At 37.2% G+C, this 20,853-nt stretch overlaps 1 protein-coding gene across 2 annotated transcripts in view; it reads left to right on the top strand.

Moving 5' to 3' along the window:
- Positions 1–20,853, top strand: part of TSHZ2 (teashirt zinc finger homeobox 2) — a 484,962-nt gene that overhangs the window by 78,585 nt on the left and 385,524 nt on the right. The window lies entirely within an intron of this gene.

The following is a 20,853-nucleotide window of genomic DNA, read 5'->3' as shown; positions in this document are numbered from 1 at the left end:
ACACAGTCCTAGAGGGAAACAACATGTTCACAAATAAATAACAAAACAGATATACAAAGTCAATACAAATAATTTGTTAGGAGTGCTGATAATGGGGAAAACAGGAAAGGTCTCAGATAGGAGCTAAGCCTGGGGTGGAAGTACGGATTCCAAGAAGCAGAGATGATGAGGAAGACCCTACAAGTTTCAAGGAGGAAGAGAACTTTGAAGTCATCTAGTCCAACCCTCTCATTTTCTAAGGCTCAGAATGTAACTTAAGAATAGAAGATTTTGGACTTGGAAGGAACCTTATAACATCTTTTTAGAGAGGAGTCAATGGAGAGTCTAGAACATATAATGATTTGCTCAATGTCACACGAATAGTAAATAAATGGATTAGTTAGCATGTGAACAGAGGCTGTCTGGCTCTGTCAGTGTTCCTTCTACTATACCTTGAAAATAGACTCCCCCAGGGCCTGCTAGGTGGTGGTGGTGCAGTGGATAAATCACTGGCCCTGCATTCAGGAGGACTTGAGTTCAAATCTAGCCTCAGACACTTGACACTTACTAGCTGTGTCACTCTGGGCAAGTCACTTAACCCTCATTGCCTTGAAAAAACAAAAGACTTCCAATTTATATTAACTAATCGGCTCTCTTAAAGAAGCCTCTTGTGTAGTAAGATATTAATATAGCACCTTATGTATTGGGTTCTGTATAAGGGCATATTCTCTTATCTTTTCCTCCATCCAGAATTCTGTTTCTATAATAGAGTATAAAGTAGGTGGCACAGTAGATAAAGCTCTGGGCCTGGACTCAGGAAGATTTGCATTCAAAACCAACTTCAGATGCTTAATAGCTATATGAGTGGTCAAGTCACATAACATTCTAGAATGTCCATTTACTTCTCTGTAAGGTGACATTGCACAACATGGTTTGCCTCAGTTTCCTCATCTGTAAAATGGGGATAATAGCACCCAATTCCCAGGGTTATTGTGAGCATCAAATGAGATAATTACGTGTAAAGTGCTTAGCATAGGGCCTGGCGCATAGTAAATGCTCTATAAATGTCAATTATTGTATTATTATTATTATAATAAATGACTCAAGGATAGGGATTTATTTTTGTTTTTGTTTCCCTAGCACCAAGCATAGAACTGGCAAATAGTGCTTATTTCATAAATGTCTAATAATTGATTATAATATTTTAATAACAATAATAATAACAACTAGTATTTATATGGCACCTCCCATATTCCCTGTGCTAAGTGCTATATAAACCTTATCCTATCCCTCACACTGAGTAGTGCTCTTTAGGACCCTGAGTAGACATTTCTTATTTTTAAGTTGCTCCTCTCCTCCCCTGTGACATCCCCCTGGGATACTCTGTTCTCTTTACAACAGGCCTCTGTCCTCCCTTATGAGATGTTACTGGGATGTTGTGGTCTCTATCCATGCCACTCCCCTATTCCTCAGGGATGCACAGCAGGCTCGAGTTGGCAAAGAAAAACTCCCAAAGAGCTCAACAGAAGCTTTTCTTTGAAATGGGGGTATTAATTGAAATCATGAAGTTACCAACAGGAAGATAAGGTCCAAAGGCATTAGAAACCACAACTAGCTCCTTCGACAGTAGCAGCGTATGGCAGATGCTCTTAGAGCCTTCCTTTAGAGGATATGATCCTTCTTTGAATATTTTTGTGGGGGAACATTGCTCACTCTTACATAAAACAGTATAGAACAAAGCCACTCACATCAGATGATTTGTACTTCCTATCTCCTTGAATGATAGCTTCCTGTTTATGACTGGATATAATCCTTTATGAATAATAGCATTAACTCATATTCAGGTAGAGCTATAGAATTTTTTCCCCAAAGTTGTTTTTTTCCAAAAATTGTCTTTTTTCATATAGCATCATTAGGCATTATATTATTCATATATAATTGTCCATTATGTTATTATATATCAGAATGATGTTGGGGCTAGATTATTGGGTTTGGAGGTAAGCTTGGCCTCAGTTCAAATCTTCCTTCTGACAATTACTAGCTGTGTGACCCAAGGCAAATCAATTAGCTTCTCTTGGCCTCATTTTCCTCATCTGTAAACAAGGATAACATTAATTGTCCCATAGGTTTGTTTTGAGAGTCAAATGAGATTATTTTCCTAATGTACAATTAGTAACTCAGTTTTTATAATCCTCACTTTATGAATGAAGGAGGGACCAGGAAGTGATTTTACCTCAGGTCACAAAGTTAAGTGGCAAGGCAGGATTCAAACCCAGGTATTCTACTTTTTTCTACCAATTCACATCCCTCCGCTTAAAGGATTTTTAACAAAGGGATGAACTAAAGTATTTTTTAGACTGGTCAAATATATTCTACAACATGAAAAATTTGGGCTGAGACACAGCAGTAAAATCACATCCTCCAGCTGAACACAATTCCAATAAAGTGGAATTGTTATCAGTATTGCCACCATCACCCTCCATTTCCCCTTATATGACAAAAGCTCTTTCTTTTGGGTCTCTTATGTGAGAAAATTTTCCCTCTACGGTCTCTCTCTCCCCTTCCATCGCATCCTTTTTTCTCACCCCTTCATTTTTTTGAGATCATCTCAACATAATAGACTCACAGTCATGCCTTCTGTCTATGTAGACTCCTTCTAACTGCCCTGATAATGAGAAAAGTTCTTTGGGGTTACATGTATAATCTTCCCATATAGGAAAATAAACAGTTTAACCTTATTTAAGTCCCTTATGATTACTGTTTCATGTTTTCCTTTTTATACTCCTGATTCTTCTGTTTGAATGTCACATTTTCTATTCAGCTCTGATATTTTCATCAGGAATGTTTGGAAGACCTTTATTTTATTAAATGCCCATTCCCCCCAGCCCCAAAGAATCATATTCAGTATTGCTGGCTAATTATTCTTGGTTCTAATCCTATCTCTTTTGCCTTTTGAAATATTATATTCTAAGCTCTCTAGTTCTTTAACATGGAAGTGGCTAATTCTTATGTAATCTTGGCTATGGTTCCATGATATTTTAGTTTTTTCATTCTAGCGGTTTACAATATTTTCTCCTTGACATGGGAACTCTGAAATTTGACTATAATATTCCTAGGAGTTTTCATTTGGAGATCTCTTTCAGGAGGCGATTGATATAATTTCTCATTTTTGATTTTACCCTCCGGATCTAAGATATTGGGGCAGTTTTCTTTTATAATTTCTTGAAATAGGATGTCTAGGCTTGTGGGTTTTTTTGATTATGGCTTTCAGGTAGTCCAATTATTCTGAGATTTCAAGGAACAGTGGCAAAGGTCCACCTTCATTTGATCAAACCCCATGGGTATTATTGATGGTATACTGAAAGGCTTGTGGTAAACACCCAAAAGGATATGAGGATATACATATCCTAATGTTGTTTCTGATTCTAGGAGAGAATTATGGTACCCATAATAACAAGTCAACTCGCTGACTCTGAGGGGTCTGAAATGATAATGCTAGATACAGGTTTTGTCCTCAGGTGGTCAAAAGGAGATAGACTCTTTATAAAAAGAATGATCTAGGGTGATCAGACTCCAGCTCCTTTGAATCCATCAGTGCATCAGATAAAGGTATACTCAGGGTTTGGTAGCATGCCTTGGGGGTTTGAGGCGTAAGAATTCTTTAGTCTTTCCAGCTGTTTCTTTTGGAGTACTCCTCCCCCTCTCTGGGGGAAGGGGCCCAGTTCAAGCAGACTGCATCAAAATGTGTTCTTATTAAGATGATTATTCCCTTAATAAGATAGTGAAGCCTCTGTGAATCAAATCAGCATTTAATAGCAGGATCCTGATGCATGTATTTCAGAGTTCTCTAGGGATGTTTTGTCCTGTTTGTTGTGATGTTGAAATATAGTTATATATTATTATTATTAATATCATTATCATTGTTGTTGCTGTGGGTAGTTTTATTAATAAAAATAAACAAAAGTTGCTTACATTTACTGTGCTAGTTATTTCACTTGATACTCACAATATGGCTGTGAGGCAGATAGATAGGACAGCATAGAAGCAGTGGCTAGGAGGCCAGCCTGGAAGCCAAGAAGACCTGGGTTCAAGTCCTGACTCAAACAAAATAATTCTGGACAAGTCATTTAACCTTTCACTACTCTAAACAACAACTCTCTAAGACCATAAATCACAAAGAAAACATTGACATGCATTAGTAGATGCCCTTTCCTCACCCAAGACTTCCCTATACCAATGAAACAAGGCTAGTCAGGATTCCTCTTTACAGATGGGAAAGCTGAGGCACAGAGAGATTTGATGGCTTGCCCAGGATGACAATAGCTCATAAGTAAGTGGCAGATTAGGGACTCAGGGTCAGATTCTCTAACTTCAGATTTTTCCATTATTCCATACTACATCTATCATCCATCTCTTTCAAACCAGAACACACACACACATACACACACACACATACACGTGTGTGTATATGTATATATTCCATACAGATATATATGTATAGATATATACATTAAAATGTATGTATATGTATGTGTATATATTCATACACACACAGATACACATATATCTCCTACAAGTCAATCATGTTTGAAAAAGAGCAATTTCTTTTTTGTACTAAAACAATCCAGCATGGAGCATGTATTTCAGGATGAAAGGATGTGTTTCATATATTCGCCCTCCTTATTAATCATTCCCCTTATTATCATCACCACTTCTAACTTAAATTCCATATTGAAGTCCTTGGGTCAGTTTAAGTTGCTGCCAATTAGAAAGGCTTTCTATGGATTTTCCTTTTTGTTCTGAGGTCATGGATGAGCTTTGTTATATGATATTGGCCTGAATAATTTTCCTGGTTCTGGAAACTATGAATAAGTCTAAAATTTAGCCATTGCTTTGAAGAAAAAGGAAATAATCACCACAACTGAAATTTGTATAGTGATTTAAGATCCACAAAAGATTGTATATATATTATCTCACTGGAGCTTCATAACACCCCTATAAGGTAGGTGTCACATGTATTATTACTTTCCTTTTATAGATGAGGAAACGGATACTCAGAGAGGTTATGTGACTTGACCAGGGTCACACAGCAAGTAAGTGTCTGAGGAAGGTTTTGAACACAAGTGTTTCTCTTCTCAAGTCCAGCACTCTATCCACTGTGCCATGGTACTTCATGAGTACTTTCAAATCCCCCTGGTTTATGCATGTATCAAATAGACTTGTTCCAAGAAGGGTCTGGGTATTTTGACCGTGCATTTATACTCATCCTGAACTAGTAGTGCTCACATTACTCTACTGTACCATGGGCCCCTCCCTTGCCTCCCCTCCCCTCCTTCTCTTTATAACAGACATTAGCTGCATCTGAGACAAGTCAAGATCATGGATCTGTCTGTTATAAGCAGAATGCTTTGAAATGCTTGATTGGATATACACATGCACACAGTAAAATTCTGTTTTGCCTTTAATACTTATATTCGTTCTGCTGACAACTTGCACACTTTTACTGGACAGCTACTTGGGCAGTATATTATTCTAATATTTGATTGTGTTTGGTAGTGAGTGACAGTCTGCAGTGCACCAGAGGACTGAACAGAATGCTAAAGATGAATTTGAAATCTATAGATTCTGTCTGAAAGTAATCTGTCAATTAAAGGTCATTTTCATAAGAAAGCATTTGCATTTGATAGGAATAAAATATAATGATACTACAAACCTTCCCTTTCATCATGTCTTGGTCCATTTTTAGAAGAACCTCTAGTTTCTTCTTTTTGCTTCCCCACCACCCTCCATGTTTTTGTAGAACTTGAGCTCATACATTTATTCACATATCCAAACATTTATTAAGTTGGTACTATGGGCAAAGCATTATGCTTCACTGTAGAGACACGGGGAAGGTGCCTGATAAATCCCTTTGCTACTTAAAATGGCCTGGGCATCACAAATGACATTTTCAAATGTCCCCAGGTTTTATGTACCTCCTCCCTAGGACCATGGAGTTATCTTTGTTTTGACTTTCGTGTCTACCAGCTGAGATCTCAAAGTCCCCTGCAGCGAGATGACATGGACTGTCTTCTGGCTGATCGCAGAATTGGGCTAGAATTGCATCAGCACATCCTCATGAAACAGCATCATTTACTCGCTTCTCGAATTTGACACCATGATGCCTGGCACAGGGCCAGATGTTAGTAAATTGGGCCCATAGTTCCTGTTGTTGCTTCTATTAAAACAGCAGCTGCTTACACTATCGTTTAGGGATCTTTGTTCTCCAGTGTTGCCAGTCGCTTTAACCTTCACGGATACCGTGATGAAACTTGCCAAGACAAAACTAGTCCATGACTGTGATCAGCAGATGCCCATCTGTAGGCCCACCCATGTGGACCTCCCTCCTCATTCGTACCAAGAGGTAGAGCAGTGAAGCTGGAATAGGATGACACTTGGAAAACCATGGCCCACAGCTACAAACCCTAATTCTGTTTTACTTCCTGTTTTATATTTTAAGGGAAGTTTGGAAACCAGTTTTCCAGGTAATCTGATTAGGGATGTGACTCAAATACAGCCATAAGAGAAGAATTTTCATTTTTCTTTTCCCTTAAAGCCTTGTGATTCTACGGAATTATTTGGTGATACCAAGTATGGGAAAAATACCTAAGCTCACAACAATCTGCTATCTGAATGTGTGTATATATATATCCACATACTAGGTATGTATATTTATATGTAGTCTTCACTGTAGGTATATTTATATATTATATATAATACAAATATCAATTATGAGCTCTTTGAAGAACAGGGAAGTAGAAAGAGCATTGAAGATGAAGTCAGAGTACCAGATTTCTAGTCCAGCTCTGTCACTTATTATTTCTTAGGTGACCTTGGGCAAGTCATCAGCTTTGGGCCTCACTTTCCTCATCTGCCTCTGTCCTCACAGGATCTTTCTACCTTTACTACTCTGACTCTGAAAATACCTGCTTTTTCCATTTACCATTTTAACCTTATGATAGTTTGACTTTCATATTTTTAAAAGTCAGTCCATATTGTAGCAAGAAAGCTTTTATTGTAATAATAAATTAATAACAATAATAATACACTGCCAGTATTTGCATAATACTTCAAGGTTTATAAAGCACCTTGCATAAATGATGTCATTAAATCTTCACAACAATCCAGTGAGGTAGATGCCATAATTATATCCATTTTACAGATGAGGAAAGTGAGACTCAGAGAGGTTATGTGACTTGACCAGGCTCACACAACTAGTAAGCGACTGAGGCAGGATTTGAACTCAGGTCTTCCTGACTCCAGGTACAGATAACACTATCCAGTAAGCTACCTAGCTGAACATATGCAACTTTGAATCCAACTTTCTAAAAATCTTGCTTTTCTAGCTTTTAGGTCAAGTTTAAATTGCTGAATGACCAAGTTCAAATATATTGTCAGCAACCTCTTACAGGGTAGATCAGAAATCCTTGTGCACTTATTATAGAAGATATGTTAAAGTCTGCTCACATACCTATGTTATTCCCCTACTCAATTAGCCTTAGTATCTCCTATTGCCACTGCGATCAAATATATGTCTCTAATTTTAAAAATTCTTCCCAACATTGCCTCAGTCTACTTTTCTAGTCTCCTTGTACATTACCAGAATTCTTTCTTATATAGTCCGTGATTGAACAAAACTGGCTTTCTCTTGATTGCTCCATCTCTTTATCTGTAATGTCTTTACACTGGCCATTCCTCCATGCCTGGAATTTATTCTCTCCTTACCTCTATCTCATATATCCCCTTTCTTCCTTTACAACAAGCCTCCCCAGATTCCTCCCTCTTCATCTGCTCCTCTAACTACTTTAAATTGCTTTATAGTTATATGTATACAGGACCATAGTTATGGTTTTATATATAGTCATATAGTTTTATACATGTGTATGCATATATGTACATATATGCATATGTGTGTATACACACATGTCTCTCCTATTAGAATGTAAGATCATGTAAGTAGAATTTGTTTTATTCATTGTATTTATGTCCCTACTGTCTTAATGGTACCTAGCACACAGGATAAGCTTAACCAGTAAGATATTCATAGAATGATTTGCTATCTCATAGACTAAAAAACTATTATAGGTGAAAGTAAACTTGGAGGTTATCTCACCTCTCTCACCTATATGCACATTTTGCAGAAGTTAAAATTATGGCAATGACTACCACTGGACCTCAACTGCTTAGAGACCAGTGTCATTCAAATTTTTGTCCCATTGTAGAGCCCTTTTTAGTCATTTTCATCACCTCCCTGCCCCACCTATTCCTGACCTTGCAAACCTCTTGGTTTGCATAGATTTTATTCAGTTATCATATTACATTTTACAATAGAGTTATCGATGTTTCCTAAATATCTTCTACTAGACTATGAGGTCCATAAGCCTAGGGAATGTGTCTAATATAATCTTTATTTCCAATCACTGACTACAGATCTCAGCCCACCCTTAAATAATTCATTAAAATTGAAATGCCAAAGCTTTTGCCTTATGTGATAATTCCAAGTTCTTTGTTTTTTAAAAATAATTTGGGCCTGTTTATTTCACTCACTTCTATTCTTTTGACGGCTGCCTTTAAATATTGACTCAAAAGCTTTCTTCAAACATTTCTGATCAATTGATAGGATGATATGGAAAACCACTGGTGGTTTTGTGTAACGATATAATAACCATTGCTTGTTGTTTGAATTAGTAGGACAGTTTGACTCCCCCCTCTTTCAAAGTTGCATTTATTAACTGCATTATATTTAAAGTGCTTTATTAATATCTGCAAGTAAATTAATTCAGTAATAGTTTCCCCATTTCACAGATGAAACAACTGAGACATAGAGAAGGGCCATAATTGATACCAGATAGAATTTCATCACTGGATTGCAGTCATGCTTGAGACTATAAAATAGCAGAATTTCAAACATCTGGTGTTTTCCTTTAAATGTAGGAAAAAATGCTGGCATATTTTTATTATTTTTAATTGATTTTTGGTAGATAAAATTGAGCTTTTTAAGAAATGGATTTATTCACCATTTTTCTCAAAAGGTATTTATTTTTCTTATAGGATATTGTAAACTCATTTTTGGGCTCGTAGTAGGTTCATTACTTTAGAGCTGAGAAGAGACCTTTGGGTCATCTAGCTGAACCCCCTCATTTTCTAGTTGAGGAAACGAAATCTCAGAGAGGTTAAATTACTTTTCCTTTGGAATTTTATAAGTAAATGTTTCCTAGATCATAAAACATAATGACATTTAGGAAGATGAAGCACTGTCCTCCCTTAAATTGTTTTTGGTAATAATGGAAAGATGTTAACAGAAGATTGCTCACCTTACACTTCTTTTAGCTGATCACAAAGATATATGAAATAGCTGGCCAGATTGGGGGGGGGGGGCGGGGGCGGTGCAGCGCTGTGACACCAAGAGTAGAAATATAAGTACTTAGGGAGGTCAGAATTGACTGATGAAGCTAACTGAGCCACAGAGGACTCAAGCCCATGATCTCAGCATCATTAGCAGGGTGCTCTACCGTAGGGCCCAGAGCACCACCCTCAAGTGTGTTTATGCTATTTACTACTCAGACTATGTCTTTAAGAAGTAAAGGTCTATAGGAAAACAGAGCACTTGTGTTATCACCAAGGAACATTAAATAATCAGAAATCAGGGTTGGTCTATAACATAGTAAATTCACCTATGAATTCCTTGAAGAAATCAATTTAAGAGGCTGTTGGTTTGTTGTTGTTTTACATAAATTTATTATTTTTTTAAACATTTTTTAAAAATCTTAAGTTCCAAATTCTCTTCTGCCCATACTGAGAAGATAAGCAAATTATATCAATTATACTTGTGAAATCATGTAAATATATATTCCATATTAAACATATTAACCAAAAAAAGCAAAGAAAATAAAGAGAAAATTATACTTCAACTTGCACTCAGAATTTGTCAGTTCTCTTTCTGGAGATAGATAGGTTTTTTTGTTTTCCATCAGAAATCCTTTGGAATTGTCTTGTATCATTGTATTGATCAGAGTAGTAAAACCTTTCACAGTTGATCATCATTACATTTTGGTTACTGAGCACAGTGATTTCCCAGTTCTTTTCACTTCACTTTGCATTCATATAGGTCTTGCCATGTTTTTTTTTTCCCCTGAAGACACCTCCCTCATCATTTCTTATAGCCCAAGAGCACTCTATTACAATCATATGCCACAACTTGTTCAGCCATTCCACAAATGATGGACAGCCCCTCAATTTCCAATTCTTTGCACCACAAAAAGACCTGCTACAAATATTTTTGTACATATAGGTCCTTTTCCTTTTCCTTTGATCTCTTTGGGATATAGACCTAGTAGTAGTATTGCTGGGTATTGGTGGTTTCATAGCCCTTTGGGCATAATTCCAAATTGTTCTCCAGAATGTTTGGACCAGTTCATGTATTCACTAACATTTTATTAATACACCTATCTTCTCTCATACCAGCCAGCATTTGTCATTTCTAATAGGTATGAGGCAGTACTTTAGAGTTGTTTTAATTTGCATTTCTCTAACCAATAGTGATTTAGGACATTTTTATGTGACTATAGATAGGCTTGATTTCTTCTTCCGAATTCTGCCTGTTCATAGCCTTAGGCCATTTATCAACTGGGGAATATTTCTTATTTTTTAAAAAATAAATTTGATTCAATTCTTTATATATTTGAGAAATGAGGCCTTTATTGGAGAAACTTTCTACAGAATTTTTATAGTACTTCATTGTCTATGGTGCCTTGTAGCAAAATGTCTTTTCCCTGATTATCTCTTTTAATTAGGTCTCCTTTTGCTTCTGCTTTTTATAAGATCATGATTGCTACTGCTCTCTGACATTTTTACTTTGGCCAAGGCATAATAGATTCTGTTTCAGCCCTTTATTTTAAATCTCTGTGTGTGTTTCTGTTTCAAGTATGTCTCTTATAAACAACATATTGTTGAAGTCTGGTTTCTAATCCATTCTGCTATCTGCTTCCATTTTATAAGTGAACTCATCCCATTCACATTTATGATTATTGTATATTTCCCTCCATCCTATTTTGTTCTCTCTCTCTCCTGGCCCCTCTCAAAAGTCTGTTTTGCTTCTAATCATGCCTCCTTTAATCCTCCCTTACCTTTACCACTCGAACCCTCCCTATCTCTTATTCCCTTTCCCTTCTATTTCCCTATTAGGTAAGATAGATGTCTGTACCCAACTGATAGTGTGTGTGTGTGTGTGTGTGTGTGTGTGTGTATTCTTCCCTCTTTAACTGACTCTCCTGAGAGTAAAATTTAAGCATTTCCCCCTTCCCATTTTCTCCTCCACTGAAAGTTCTTCCTTGCATGATTCTTTTATGTGAGAAAACTATCTCCATTCTACCTCTCCCTTCCTCCTTCTACCAGTACATTCCTCTTCCTCACTTCTTCATATTTTTTGGAGATCATCCCAACATAATAGACTCACACTAATGCCCTCTGTCTATGCAGACTCCTCCTAACTGCCCTAATAATTATAAAATTATTAAGAGTTATATGTAATCTGACTAATGTAGAAATATGGTCAATGTGATTATACATATATAACCTATATGAGATTGCTTTCTGTCTTTGGGAGGAGGGAAGGAAGGCAGGGAGGGAGGGAGAAAAATTTAGAACTAAAAATCTTATAAAAACAAATATTGAAAACTATCTTTACATGTAACTGGAAAATAATAAAATACTTTTATGAGTAAAAAAAAAAGAGTTACATGTATCATCTTCCCATATAGAAATGCAAACAATTTAACCTTATTGGGTCCCTTATGATTACTCTTCCAGGTTTATTTTTTGTGCTTCTCTTGAGTCTTCTGTTTCAATGTCAAATGTTCTATTCAGGTCTTGTCCTTTCATCAGGAATACTTGAAAGTCCTCTATTTCATTAAAGATCCACCCCCCCACCCCCAGGATTATACTCACTTTTATTGGGTAGGTTGTTCTTTGTTATATATATCCTAGCTTCTTTGCCTTCTGGAATATAATACTCCAATATCTCTACTCCTTTAATATAGAAGTGGCTAAGTCTTGTGTGATCCTGATTGTGGCTCCATGATATTTGAATTTTCTTCTTTTTGGGTGCTTGCAATATTTTCTTCTTGACCTGGGAGCTCTGAAATTGGGCTATAATATTCCTAAAATTTTTCATTTTGGGATCTCTTTCAGGAGGTGATTGGTGAAATTTTCTATTTCTATTTTATTCTTTAAATCTAATATAGTAAGGCATCTTTTTTTAATTTCTTGAAATATGATGTCTAGGCTCCTTTTCTTTTCTTTCTTTCTTTTTTTTATTTTTGGTGGGGCAATGAGGGTTAAGTGACTTGCCCAGGGTCACACAGCTAGTAAGTGTCAAGTGTTTGAGGCTGGATTTGAACTCAGATCTTCCTGAATCCAGGGTCAGTGCTTTATCCACTGCACCACCTAGCTGCCCCTAGGCTCCTTTTTTGATCATAGCTTTTGGGTAGACCAAAAAATTTTTAAAGAGCTTTCCTTGATCTATTTTTGAGTCAGTTGTTTTTCCAATGAGATATTTTACATTTTCATCTATTTTTCATTCTTTTGACTTTATTTTGTTGTTTCTTGAAGTCTCATGAAATCATTAGCTTTCACTTGTCCAATTCTAATTTTTAAGTAACTGTTTTCTTCAGTAATCTTTTGTACCACTTTTATCAAATTCAGCCAATTATGCTTTTTAAAGAGTTCTTTTCTTCAGTCAATTTTGTACCTGTTTTACTATTAGACCAATTTTTTTAAGGTGTTATTTTCTTCAGTATTTTTGTGCCATGCTGAGAATTCTCTTTTCAAAATTTTCTCACATCACTCTCATTTCTTTTCCCAATGTTTCCTGTGCTTCTCTTCTCTCATTCTTTAACTTTTATAGGAATTCTTTTCTTTTTGAGCTTCCAAATATATCCATTTATTAATCAGTACATACCAATTGCTCAACAAACTAGAACCAGGCCTCCTCAGCATTAGCATTAGACCCCAAATGCAGGGGGAGATACATTTTTCTACATTAAAAACAATTAACCAAATAGAGCCAATTAATTAAAAGGAAATAGTAAACAAGGATACAAAATTAGATAATCTGATTTCTAATTGGAGCAAAGATTAGGGACTTTCCAAGTTGGGAAGGGGAGAACCAATAGGTGTAATTCCCTGAAATCATAGAAAAAAGCGTCTCACTTCCCCTTAGTGTCTATATTCAAAGAAACATGAAAGAAAATAACTGATTGATCAATATGATGCCAGTTTTCAAATAAGACATAGGCCGCTTGAGATGTATAATTGTGAAAAAAAAAGCTTCTTATATAAATATTTTTTTTTTGGTGGGGGGCAACAAGGGTTAAGTGACTTGCCCAAAATCACATAGCTAGAGCCTTACATAAATCTTCAGACTTGACTGGGTTTCCTTTTCCAGGAATTCTTGCTGGCCTTGGGTTCAATTAGCATTTTTCTTTGAGGCTTTGCTTATCAGTTTTTTGCATTGTTGTCTTCTGAGTTTGTGTATTATTGATCTTCCCTGCCACCATAGTAACTTCTTTTGGTCAATTTTTTTTTTGGTTTGCTTATTTTACTATCCTATTTATTGACTTTGAAAACCCAAGTAAAGTTGAACTTTACTCACCTTGTGGTAGGCTTTATCATGATGATGTTTTCAGAGCTAGTTCTAGAGGTCTACAAAGTTTTGGTACTTCCAGGGTAGCGTTCTCCTGGGAGAGGTTTGGTTGCATCTCCTGGTTTGTGCTCTGGTCTTTATCCAGGAAGGACCCCTTGTCCCTTGAAGCCACTAGAGCTAGTATTCCTCCTGGCCCTGTAACTACAGTCAGGACTCCTGTTCCCTTGTAACCAATAAGAAACAGTCCTCTCTGCCCTGGAACTTTGACTGAGAACTGCTTTTGGGCAATAGAGTTGCCAATCAGCTCTGGCTGTAACCAGTGCCAGCAAAGGGTTCTCTGTAATCTCTTTCTGACCAATTGTCTGACCCTCTTACTGGTTCTGGGATAAGAGTTCCCAAATATGCTGCTGCTGCTGCTTTGGCTATTGTAACTGCCTCCAGTGCACACCAAAGTTGCTGCCACACTGCAGTCCAGGCCTGTGCCCACTCTAGTGCCACAGACTTCTGATGGTGACCTCCTAAGTTGTTTTAGACTGGAAAAATATCTCACTGGCCTTCTCTTGGCTCTGCCAATCCAAATTCTGATTTGAAGAGTTATTTTAAGTTATTTGGAGGGGAAAGTTAGGAAAATTCAGCTGGGTGGCTTCTTGTACTCTGCCATCTTCAGATGAGGTTGTTGGTTATAACTCATTCAAAACAATCATGTACCAGGTCTTTTGCTTTTCAATCAGTTGTTTTGGTGTCTTTGGACACCATCCAGGCTTAATATTTTCTAACAATTTGGGACATTCAGAAGCCCCTAACTGGGCAATACAAAGAACTAAAAAACAACAATAACAACAAAATAAAACAAAACCAGATGAAATAACGATTCTATCTCTAGCCAACTTAAAGCCTAATGAGGACAGGACTGGATGACCTCCAGGAAGCTGATAGGCACTTCCCATGAGCTAAAACATCCAGTGTTTCAGGTCATTGCTAACATCTTCTTTTACCTCTAAAATACCAGAGTGCCAGAATATCTGAAAAGTGCATGGGTCCCAGTAGATCAAGTCTGAAGTGAGAGAAGGTCAAGGGTAGTCAAAATAAAACAAATGTATTTTTCTAAGCATCAGTAGAAACTATCTGACAGCTTATATGGGACATTAAAATCTATGGGAACCAACTGGTAGAAAGTTATAAATAACCTATGGCTCTTAATTTGTTGTGAAAGGTAAATGGGGAAAAATTGGTGACTTTTATGTCTATGGTCTGAGCTCTGGATCACCATTAGGAGATGAATTTGGGGAAAGGAAGACCTATTTTGGCCTGAATCACCAAAAATTGGTGGGCCCTGAATTACTAAAAATTCTTTTAATATTAACCCTCACCTCCATATCTCCAAATGTTGGGATTCTCAGTAATCAGCTTCTTTATTCTCATTTGGAAATTATGGGGACTTAATTAGATGAAAACAGGTGGATAGAGTTCTGGGCCTGAAGTCACAAAGATTCATCCTCCTAAATTGAAATATGGCCTCAGACACTTAGTAGCTGGCTGACCCTGAGCAAGTCACTTCATCCTGGTTGCTTCAGTTTCCTTATCTGTAGAATGAACTGGAAAAAGAAATGACATACCACTCTAGGATCTTTGCCAAGAAAATCTCACAAAAAAATTGGACGTGACTGAAATGACTAAACAACAACAAATTAAATGGGGTGGGGGAGGGAATTGGACTAGGGCTGGGCATAAGTTTACAAAGGGACTCTCCTGGAGAGCCCTGACCAAGGGAAGTGGACTGTCAAGGGAGAGATGCTAAGATAAGGGCTTGGGCATACTCAGCCCTGTGATAGGGAAGGAGACTTTAATGGAATGGGAACATCTTCGTTCCAGATTTCATGTCAACCACTGGGAACTGGTGATCTGGTACAGGGTATGGGGAGGCATCAAATAGATAGAGTCTTTGATGCTTATCTTGCCTTCTTCCTGAAGTCCCAAGAAAAACCAGAGGGTCATGCAGTTAACAAGAATCTCCTGGGGCCCCCTGTGTGCCCCATCTAGTAGTCCAAAAGAAATAGTGGCTACCCTAAGGGAGCTCACACACAGGGAAACACCTGGGAAGAGGCACACGCATTAACTAGAGCATGGAAGATCAAGCTGGTATTTTCCTTAAATAATTTTAAAAATGAAAACATAACACCATAGCAAGTAGTACTTTAGGATGATTGTACTGTGTTACTTCTCTGGGCTTCAGTTTCCCCATCTATATCATGAGGATATGGGCCTAGAGAATCTGTAAGGTCCAGCTTTGATAGGCTATGCTTTTATAATCTGGAGCCCTCAGATTCTTTCCCTAACTTTCAAAGCTTTTATAACAGAGGCTTCTGCAGTGGTTCTGGAGAGTGTATCTGTCAAGAGGGGCTGTATGGGGGAAAGCATGAGGCCAAAATATGAGGAGAACATGGGAACTGACTGAACAGCAAGCCCTGTACTTGAACTCGTCAAAGGATTCTGACACTGGCCAACTGCGAAATAGCTATTGATGAGCCTTTCCAGGAAATGATGTCCTGTCCCCCTAGAAAACCTCATGACCTCTGCCACTGAGTCTTGCCACAATCTGCCACAGTTCTTCCTTTCAGGGAGCAATGCAAATAATAAAATAGTCCCAGCCTTCCCCTAGTGACAGGGTCATCTTTTTTTATAGCATGCTTTTTAACCACAAGTAATGTAGTAGGATGACAGAGACATTATCACCCAGAGTTAAAATATTCACCGATAACGAGACAACAAAACAAAACCGTTGCTATAAGTAAGTAGAGTGAATTGGGGAAAAGTTCCTATTAGCCACACAAGAACACCTCCTCTCAGATTCACTTAGATTGATATAAAGCAGTCTATCCTTGATACAAAGGTCCTTAGAGTGAAACCTTTGGATTAAAAGGGTATATGTAATTCCTCAGTCCTTCCTGTTCAACTCCATGAAACAACACTGAAAAAGAAGCATTTTTTCTTTCAAAAATTTGTGTGGGGGTAGGTTTTCTCTTTTGTTCCATACAGATATAATAAAATGAGTTCTTGTGAGTGAAAACGAATTTAATCATCACAGGCACTGCTCTATGCCTGGCTATTGTTGACATTGGCCATCTTCCCACCTCACATTTCAATATTGTTCTCCTTCTCTGTGCAAATGAGGAATAACAGAGCATCCACAGATTTCACCATTTAAAGACAGTCTGTGAACTATAGGTTCTTGTTTCTTGGCTCTTCCCAGTGTTCTTTGATCCTAACTTTCGTAAGTTGCAAACTCACCCACCTACTTATATAAAAAAGATAATGACTTCTGAACCAAATGCATTTCTTTAACATCATGATTTTTTTTGTATTTCTAAGGAGGCATTCTCCTCTCATCTTTTGCCCAAACCTTCACAATCTATTTTATATTGTCTGTCATCCTGCCTACACCAGCACACACATACCCATGCAATCCATCACTGGGACCATTATCCTGCTTCTGATCAAGAGTAGAATGGAAAAACTCCCTCTCCCTTCAACACCTACCACCTCAACTCTTTGATTTGCCAGGCGTGGGTGGAAGAGAAGTTTCCGGTGAATGACCTCAGACCTTCTCCACCCTGAGCTCTGCACAACACCTCATCAGTCTGGAAAGTGAGAAACCAAACTAAACTCTTTTTTAAAAAAACAGTCAGCAAAAGAGCTCTAGTCAGCATTGAGCAGGAAGTCTTTTTCCCCCCAGAGTGCTTTGTGTGTGGGTGTTCCCAATAGATACTCACCAAACACCTCAGGACACCTGCTGTTGTAGAAGCGGGTTTAATACTCACACACCAAACTCTGCAAGTTTTTCTCAGGGAAATTAAGTAGGTCAAGATTTCACCTTAGCCTGTCAGTTAATGAGATCTTGAGAGAACCACATGTGGAGGGATTGCCAGGATGAGCATATATCCTCATTATAGTGTAGTAAGCAGCAGTAATAACCTCTGGTTTTAAATTCATTCTTTCCCAAATAGTGCCTTATTTTGTATTTTCATCATTTGGAAGACATGCTAGGTAAAAGGTACAAGCGATCGATTGGTTTTCTGTCAGTTTCCCAAGTTGTTATTTGATTTTATGGTGAAGCATTTCTATTGAGATGACATCTTGATGTCCCTCTTAAAAGGTAGCTATTTTAACATAGAATGAATAATCCCAAGTTCTTGGAAAAAAATAATAAAAACCCATATTTAAATAGGGTTTTAAGATTTGTAAACACTTTGTATTCATCACCTCCCTTGATCCTTACAACAACCTATATGAAGAAACTGAGGGTCACAGAAGTTAAGAAATTTTGCCATGTCAGCCAGGTAGCAAATGTCTTAGCTAGGATTTCAGCCCACATTTTCTTGAGTCTAGTTCTACTGGTCTATCCACAATGCTTCTGTAAATGATTGTCTAAGTGTCAATATTATCAATTTTATCCCACACTGGTTCTTTACAGTTCTCTATCCCTATTTTCACTGCAAAATGACTCCTCAATAAGCATTTAACTTTGTTAAGGGCATTTGCATCATGATCTCCCAAAACCTCTGGACCTTACGTAGAAAGTGAACCAATGGGAAAGTTGCAGGGTAAATTCTTTACATATCAGGCTTTTTTCAGTACTTAAGGTCATTTCCATATTCTTGTATGTTTATGAAGCGTAACGCTAGAATAGGAGAGAACCTACTGGCAAGGATCCAGATTCATTCGATTGTCAAGGATTGCATTAGTTCTGATCTGACACTTACAATGGAACTAAAATCACTAAAGTCTTTTCCAGCCTTAGAGACCTGCCACATGTAGTATTTGCAGAATGTTCAAATGAAAGTCAATCAAGTCTTGGCCCAACAATTAAACATACTTATGTGCTGTTATGTAAATTCCAATATAGTCCAGAAGTTATAAATGATGCTGACTAGGAGACCGTATGGTACAGCGGGCAGTGCTGGATTTGGAATCAGGAAAATCTAGGTTGAAGGAAGGAAGCAAGCATTTATTAAGTGCCAGATGCTATTATGTGGTTCACAGATATCATCTCATTTGATCCTTACAGCGAACCTGGAACATGAGTGTTATTATCCCTCTTTCAAAGTTGGGGAAACTGAGGCAAACACAGAGGTTAAGTGATTTGGCAGGGTCACACAGCTCATAAGAGTCTGAAGTTGGATTTGAACTCAGGTCTTCTTGATTCCAGGCCCAGTGCTATTTCCATTAATACCACCTAGTGACCATCCTTATTCAAATCTCACTTCTGATACCTACTATCTCTATGTTAATGGCAAGTTACTAAAACTCACTCAGTCTTGAATTCTTCATCTGTAAAATGTGGCTAATAATACCTGTTGTCTCTAATTCATAGACTGCTTTGTGCAGCAGAAGTGAAATGATGTATGTAAAATACTATTCAAAACATAAAACCTTACACAATGTGTCCCAAAAATCTTAGTGCAATTTAAGCTTAAAACTGTATAAATGTCAGTTATCATTGAGGTATGTAGGAATGAAAGAAGAGCTTTGTGTTGGGCATGGGTGAATATGCCAAACTAGGATAAGATTAGGAAGCAGTGTAGGACAGTAGAAATGGTACTGTTTGTTCTGCCATTTACGGCCTATGTGACTTGGGATAAGTCAATCAACTTCTCTGGTTTTCTCACATATAAAATGAAAGAGTTCAGCTCAATGGCATTGAAGATCTCCTCTATCTCTAAATCTCTGATTCTGTAACATGAAAGAAAAATAGTTTTATCTATAGCTTATTATGTAATATCATAATATATAATATCATAACATAAAATTCTTTGCATAGAACTTGCATAGAACCTTATAGATCATCAATCCCAACTCCCATCTTCATTGTATTGTTGGAAAAACTGAGGTTCAAAGAAAATAAGTGACTTTCCCAAGGTCACCTAAGTTACAGTAAGTAATAGAACTGGGCTTCAGACCCAGACACTCTGCCATTAGACCCAGTTTAATTTTCACTGTATCATCAACCTTAGTTTTCGCATTTTACAGAGAAGGATACTGAGGCACAGAGAGATGACATCATTTGCCTAAAGTCACATAGCTCTTAAAGGTCAGAGCCAGCACTTAAATGCAAAATCCTCTAACTCTTGTATTCTTTTTTTTTTTTTTTTTTTTTTTTGGTGAGGCAATTGGGGTTAAGTGACTTGCCCAGGGTCACACAGCTAGTAAGTGTCAAGTGTCTGAGGCCAGATTTGAACTCAGATCCTCCTGAATCCAGGGCCAGTGCTTTATCCACTGCACCACCTAGCTGCGCCCTCTTGTATTCTTTTGACTGCACCATAGTAGTACTATAAGTGTTTCTGGTTGAAGTCAGAAAAGATGTGAGTAGTTATCAAATTCACAATAATTAAAGAAAAAAAATTTTTTTAAAGTAAATCTTGTTGAGATCCAGAAATTGTGAATGTATAATAATTTAGATAGGGCCTGGGCTAAAATTTCCCTGCATACAATCTATGGGGGAAAAAAGACTGTGCAAATTAATAATGTAGACAGTATTATAGGAAGTATATTTCAACTGCTTATGACAATAAGCTATTTTGCCCAGTTTAGAAGCATAGATGTATATGCAAAGTGTAAATCATTGCTGTCCATTCAAACCTCTATCCTAAAGTACCCTTCTACCAACATTCAGTTAGCCTAGCTTAAGCTATTATGTGTACTTTAACAAATTGTTTTTTTAAATATGCCTAAATCTATACTGTTCTTTACTCCAACTCTGTTTGTCCAAATGAGTGAGATTAACCTCATACCTTCACTGGCATTGGGCAGTCATAATTTTCCTTTCATGTTGCCAATTTGGCATACTCTTATCAAATCCAGATTCTGCCAAACGAAACGATTGACATACATGATGGATTTTGCTTTCAGTGGTTTGTTGGGGGTGGATGATTTATGAATACATATCTGTGTGTGTGTGTATATGTATTGTTTACATATGCATATGTACACATATATACATAGATGTCTATATACAAATATGTATGTATTGTGTAAACACACACATACATATATACATATAATATATATATATATCAGGGATATAAAAATGGAGGGAATGAAGTTATTTTTTGTCCCTTTGTATCAACAGAAAATGTTTTCTTAATTCATGACATTTGGAAGTGATTTCTGTTCATTTTTTAACATATCTTACTTTG

The sequence above is a fragment of the Dromiciops gliroides genome, chromosome 2, assembly GCF_019393635.1.
Source record: "Dromiciops gliroides isolate mDroGli1 chromosome 2, mDroGli1.pri, whole genome shotgun sequence".
NCBI classification, from domain to species: Eukaryota; Metazoa; Chordata; class Mammalia; order Microbiotheria; family Microbiotheriidae; genus Dromiciops; species Dromiciops gliroides.
The sequence above is the reverse complement of the archived record's forward strand: the minus strand, read 5'-3'. Positions and strand labels throughout refer to the sequence as shown.